This window comes from Oryctolagus cuniculus, chromosome 11 (genome assembly GCF_964237555.1).
Source record: "Oryctolagus cuniculus chromosome 11, mOryCun1.1, whole genome shotgun sequence".
In the NCBI taxonomy this organism is placed as follows: domain Eukaryota; kingdom Metazoa; phylum Chordata; class Mammalia; order Lagomorpha; family Leporidae; genus Oryctolagus; species Oryctolagus cuniculus.
In genome coordinates this window covers 79,405,592-79,412,648 of record NC_091442.1, presented here as the reverse complement: position 1 = coordinate 79,412,648, position 7,057 = coordinate 79,405,592, and positions in this window count along the sequence as shown.

The window sequence follows — 7,057 nt, the reverse complement described above, 5'->3', positions numbered from 1 at the left end:
GAGGTATTCCCACAATCTTTTTGGAACAGTGTAAATCACCAATGTTTAAAGTAAAATCTAAGCCAGCACTTCTTTTAAACATAAATATAGAATTTATACAATTTGTTTTTTTAAACAGAATTATTTTTTTTTATAACTCAGGATATTTCTGATGAGGTGAGAGCTGCAGAAACATGAAAGATTTTAGTATTTTTTTTTTACAATGAAAGGTTCATTTTACAAATGACATTTAATCCCATTATGTAAAGAGTTTATAAAAATCCTAGTGGTCCTATTACATAAATAACTCCTATCAATTGCATCATGGTACACTGTTTCAAAGTCCAGTTATCCTTCCTCACCATATCTTCCAAACAAGTACACACTCCCTGCCCCCCACTGGACACTTGTATGGCATTTTCTTTGCAGCTTGGATTAATAATCAACATACATATGGAAATCTCATTAACTATATTTAAAATAAACTGTACACCTAAATGGTAATGTTTAAATGCTGAATTATAGTGGTTTTTTTTTTTAAAGTTAGTCTTTTCCTGAATGGGCAAATACCACCAAAGTCTTTTGATAAGCTCTGTTTCAAATTCTGAAAATGTTTCTTGAGATTTGGTGGGTAAGCATACATTTTCTTATAGGATCATATAGAATAGCTAAGGTATGGAATCAACCCAGATGCCCATCAACTGAGGACTGGATAAAGAAATTATGGTGTATATACACTATGGAGTACTACTCAGCTGTTGAGAGACAGAGAAGAAGAAGGGAAGGATGGGGAGTGGAAAAGGGGGGGAGGAGGAGGGGGAAGGGGGGAGGAGGAGCAAGAGAAGGAGGAGGAGGAAGGAAAAAAGGAAGATGGAGAAGAAGAAATGCATTCTTTGGCAACAAAATGGATGCAACTAGAAACCATTATACTTTGGGGCCAGCACTGTGGCATAGTGGGTAAAGCTACCGCCTGCAGTGCCAGCATCCCATATAGGCGCCAGTTCAAGTCCCAGCTGCTCCACTTCCAATCCAGCTCTTTGCTATGGCCTGGGAAAGCAGTGGAAGATGACCCAGGTCCTTGGGCCCCTGAAACCATGTGGGAAGATCCGGAGGAAGCTCCTTGCCCGTCTTAGGATTGGCGCAGCTCGGGCCACTGTGGCCAATTGGGGAGTGAACCAGCGGATGGAAGACCTCTCTCTCTCTCTCTGCCTCTCTTTCTCTCTTTCTGTGTAATTCTGACTTTCAAATAAATAAATAAATCTTTTAAAAAAAGAAAGAAACCATTATACTTAGTGAAATAAGCCAGTCCCAAAAGACACATATCATGTTTTCCCTGATCTGGGGTAACTAATGGAGTACCTGAAATGTAACATGTTGGAATGAAATGGACATTTTAAGATTCAATGATTGTTTACAGCCCTTGTCTCTACTGTTGAGGAACAGTGTCTTTTTTCTTCATACTATTTGTTGAACTCTTAAAAAAAAAGAGAGATTTATTTGTTTACTTGAAAGTTAGAGTTGCACAGAGAATGAGAGGCAGAGAGAGAGAGAGGTCTCCATCCGCTGATTCACTCCCCAGTTGGCTGCAATGACTGGAACTGAGCCGGTCCAAAGCCAGGAGCCAGGAGCTTCTTCTGGGTCTCCCACACGTGTGCAGGGGTCCAAGGACTTGGGCCATCTTCCACTGCTTTTCCAGGCAGTGAGCTGGATCAGAAGTGGAGCAGCCAGGACCGAAACCGGCGCCCACAAGGGATGCCGGCACTGCAGGTGGCGTCTTTACCTGCTATGCCACAGTGCTAGCCCTTGAACTCTTTACTTAGTGTAGAGTTAACCTTCTGAGTATAAAGTATACTGAAAATAGACCCTTGTTAAAAAAAATAAGTGGGAATAGGAGAGGGAGGAGGAAGAAGGGTTGGAGCATGGGCAGGAGGGAAGGTAGGTTGGGAAGTATCACTGTGTTCCTAAATCTGTATATACGAAGTACGTGAAACTTGTACGCATTAAATAAAGTCGTTTAAAGTTAGAAAATACACATGCATACACTTCATTTTCCTGGAAGTGTCTGGTGTTTCTAATCATAAGTGAGACAATAAAATATTTTTATTGCGTTGTAGCATTCTCTATCTCTTACATCACTATAACTTAGGGGAAGAAATAAGCTTCCTAGTGGTGATGGTTTGAGAACATATTCACATTGTGCATCAAAACAGGATTCAAAGACGGAATGTAACATTCGTGTGAAACTCCAGCTGTGTGGCCCTTTTCGGGAGACTCTGTTCTGTGCACGAATACACACTCCAACCCACTCAAGGTTGCCCAGTAACTTAGCGGTCAGGGAGGGTTCCGTCTGAAAAATGGTAATTGGTTTGGCAAGAGGGAACTCACTAATGGCCCCAGACCTCTCAAGGGTGTGCTGTCAGTATTGGCCAGGGCTGGAATCACTTCCTGTGATTCACAGTACTGTAGAATCACACGAGAACATTCATGTGCTTTTTGTGCCTTTGTTTTTCTCCTTCTCTAGGGCTGTTGGCCGGGGGCCTCTGTTCCTCACCACATGTGCCTCCCATGTGCTGCTTGAGTGTCCTCCTGCCATGCGGCTGGCTTCCTCTGCAGCAGGTGATGGAAGACAGGAAGACAGACATACAAGGTGAGGAAGAGATGAGAAGATGAGGAAGACTGAGGAGGGAGGCATGGTTTTTTAAGATTTTTTTTTTTTAAATAGAGAGGAGGAGAGACAGAGAGAGAAAGAGGTCTTTCATCCACTGGTTCACTTCCCAATTGGCCACAATGGCCAGAGCTGAGCTGATCCCACGCAAGGAGCCAGGGGCTTCTTCTGGGTCTCCCACGCAGGTGCAGGGGCCCAAGGATTTGGGCCATCTTCTACTGCTTTCCCAGGCCATAGAAGAGAGCTGGATTGGAAGTGGAGCAGCCAAGCCTCAAAATGCCACCCATATGGGATACTGGCACTGCAGACAGAGGCTTTACCCACTACGCCACAGCGCTGGCCCCACTTTTTTTATACTTAGTTTCAGAATTATACATGTTATTGGGTTTTCTAGAAGCAATTCACTATACCCTGTCTATATTCAAGGGGAAGGAAATGAATGAAGTTCCTGGCTCCTGGCTTCAGAAGGGCGCAGCTCCGGCTGTTACGGCCACTGAGGAGTGAACCAGTGGATGGAAGACCTCTCTCTCTGTCTCTCCCTCTCACTGTCTGTAACTCTGCCTGTCAAATAAATAAATAAAATATTTTTTTAAAAAAAAGCATAAGCAGAACTGGAAAAACTAGAATGCGTTAGTGGAAAAGAGAACATGAATAACAGCATAATAAAAATATGAAATAACACCAGTAAAAAAGGGTAAGGGAACGAAGCAAGTATGAGGAAGCAGTTGATGACTGATTAAAACAGCAACTATGGTAAATTTGAATATGATACTGGAATCTACCTTTCAACATGTTAAGTGCATGAGCATGTAGCTCATTTTGTCTACTAGAACATGTATCATAGAGTATTAGAGTTGAATAATTTTTAATCTCTATCACCACTGCTACATCTTGATTAAGAAATAAGATACGGGCCAGCACTGTGGCACAGTGGGTTAAAGCCCCAGCCTGCAGTGCAGGTATCTCATATGGGCATGGGTTTGAGTCCTGGCTGCTCCTCTTCTGATCTAGCTCTCTGCTATGGCTTAGAAAAGCAGTAGAACATGGCCCAAGTCCTTGGGCCCCTGCCCCTGTATGGGAGACCCAGAAGAAGCTCCTGGCTTCAGATTAGCTCAGCTCTGGCTATTGCGGTCATTTGGGGAGTGAACCAGCAGAATGAAAGATATCTCTCTCTCTCTCTCTCTCTGGCTCTACCTCTCTATCTCTCTCTGTAACTCTGTCTTTCAAATAAATAAAATAATTATTAAAAAAAAAAAAGAAATAAGGTGGAGGGGCCGGCGCTGTGGCATAGTGGGTAAAGCTGCTGCCTGTAGTGCAAGCATCCCAAATGGGTACCGGTTCGAGTCCCGGCTGCTCCACTTCTGATCCAGCTCTCTGCTGTGGCCTGGGAAAGCAGTAGAAGATGGCCCAAGTACTTGGGACCTTGCACTCAAGTGGGAGACTCAGAAGAAGCTCCTGGCTCCTGGCTTCAAACTGGCTCAGCTCTGGCCTTGCGGCCATCTGGGAAGTGAACCAGTGGATGGATGACCTCTCTCTCTTTGTCTCTGCCTCTCTGTTACTCTGCCTTTCAAATAAATAAATTATTTTTTAAAAAAGAAATAAAGTAGAAAAGTACTTACTTTTTGGGTTCTTGCAAAGATTAGCAGATTAAGGCTTTACTTTTCCCCTTTATTTAGTACATACTAAAAATGTCCTCCCCAACAGAGCCTAGCTGGCTTCTGGGAAGAATTTTTGCCCTAAAATAAAATAAAGAGGTCTTGTGTTTATAGTCAACTCATCTGATTCAGAGTTTTGTTAAGAGGAGCATGAAATAAAATATTTGGAAAATCTAAGCCTAGAACACAAGGTTACAGAAAAAGGCAACTGTGGTTCAGCTTGCCTTAGGACACTGGCCTAGACAGAGGACTCATATTCAGAATTGGTTTATGGGTCCCAGAGAATGAAGGAGTTACTTCAAGGATAATGTGCATTTTCAATGGGGAAAAAATGCTGCTGGACACACTTAACTTCGGTTTTGCCTATTACAATGCTGAAGGGGTCAAGGAGACAAGGACTAGGTGGAATTAAGAAGGGTTATTCTTCTCCATGAGGGAGAATCTCTCACACTTGCCTTTCCCAGCCTCACAAGCTGTTTTCCACTGAAAGCTCTTAATTGTGTTGGAAAACATTTAATAGTCTTTCACTACCAAACCCTCAAAAACACAACATTAGATGAATGCTTAGCAAAGCACCATTTATAACTATTTCCAAAGATCAGAAAACTACATCTAGATATTCTTGCTCAATCTAACAGCCATCATGTATTTAGGGTATTTACCATGTGCCAGGTGCTATGATTAGCATTTCACCTACGTCATCTGATTTAATCTTGTTACAGCCCTTCAAGGTGTGCAGTAGCATCATTTTACAGATAAACAGGTGCAAGAGATCAAGTACTCAAACCAAGCTCACCGAGCTAGTTAGGTCGCAAAGCTGTATTTAAAACCACATTTGATTACAAAGCCACACTTTTTTTTTTAAAGATGTATTTATTTATTTGAAAGTCAGAATTACAGAGAGAGGGAGACACACACACACACACACACAGAGAGAGAGAGAGAGAGAGAGAGAGATCATCCACCTGCTGGTTCACCCCCCCCACCCTCGCCCACCGCAGATGACTGCAAGGGGCAGTACTAGGCCAGGCTGAAGCCAGCAGCCAGGAGCTTCATTCAGGTCTTCCAAAAGGGAATCAGGGCCATCATCCAGTACTTCTCCCAGGCCATTTGTGGAGAGCTGGATAGGAAGTGGAATAGCTGGGACTTGAACCAGCACCCATATGGGATGCCGGTGTTGCAGGCGGAACCTTTACCCACAACACCACAGTGCTGGACCCAAAACCACACTCTTTTACACCACTGTGTCTTAAAACACATAAAAATAATTCCATCATTGTCCAAAACTAAAAGACTCAACAGTTCAAAGAAATATTTATAGAAAAGGGAAATAAAATATTTTTAAATGTTGATAGTTAAATATGGGTACAGATGACTCATGTTGAGATATACAAATACTTAGAGGAACAGATAGCACAAATACCTTTTTCGGTCATAAGCAAGCCCAACTTCAGATGCTAGCTGTGGAATGGAGGGACAACAGGATCCTGACGGAAGAGCAGCAGGTTGGGTTGGGAACCCTCTCTACAGTTTCATTCCACAGCAACACTACACCAACCTACCCAGGAAAACATAAGTACTGTTAAGGAGCGCAAACCTCCACTCTGAGTAACAGAATTTTCGTGCTGGTCCCAGGAGCCAAGTCACACATTAGCTGATACCATGAAAATAAGGATTGCCATATTTAGAAAAGGTCACAGCAGGCAGGAATGCTTTCAGATTCCTGCTACAGTATCAGGACGCGTCAATCATCACTACGTGGTTTTGTACAGTACTTGGAGTTGGAGGCCTGAGAATAAGGCTGCAATTGTACTGAATTTACCCTGGATTGGCCCCAGCACACAAATAAAACAGGGTTATAAGCCCGTTCTGCACTTCATCATGCAGATGTATACCAGAGCAGCGGTTCTCAACCCCTGGGCCCTGCCTCCCTCCAAGAGGGCGTCTGGCAGGGTCTGCAGCCATGTTGGATTGCCACACCGTGGGGGCAGGGATGCTACCGGCATCTAGAGGGTGGAGGTGTCTACAGCACACGGGACCGCCTCCCCTCAGCAGAGACGTGTCCGGCCCAAGATGGCCAGCGTGGAGCTGAGAACCTCCGGTCCGGGGGAGGCTATCGCATTGGCGGCGGGAGGGGGCGTTTTGGTCACCGCTCCCCATTCCCTACATCCCAATGCTCAGGGCTGGTTATCCTAGCAGAGAGGTCATCAGCAGGCCCACAGTGTGGACTGGGTGGAGACGGCGTTGTCTCCTTTCCATGTAAAACATGAAGCACCTGTAGCTCGGGCTGCAGATCCCTGTGGTTGTCACTGGCACCGTTGGCGTTTTCCGGCCTCAACAAACCAGAACTAGAGCCCATCGGCGCCCAGGTTTCTTCCTGGTTTACATTTCCTCCCCTCGGCAACGTGCGCTGTGCCCTGTGCCCTGTGATGGGGAAAGCTAGACATTTCGGGAAGCGGCGTTTCCCTGACGTCATTTATTTAGTGTGGAAGAGGAGTTTTGCTCTAGAAGAATGTCGCAGGCCCCCAGCCTGGAAATGGGACCAGAGAACAGCTGTCCCCTGGGCAAGGCCATGGAGTTCAGTTTACTTAAAAGGACAAGGCACACGGGAGGGCGCTGGGAATCCCCGCTTGGCCCATTTCTGTGGCCGAACGCCCCCCGCCCCCAGCCTCGTATTGTTCCCTCCCGAAGGAAAGCAGCGCCCGCCACGCAGAGAGCCACTGCCCGGAGGCGGGGGCTTTTCCCGGGCAGGGCGGTG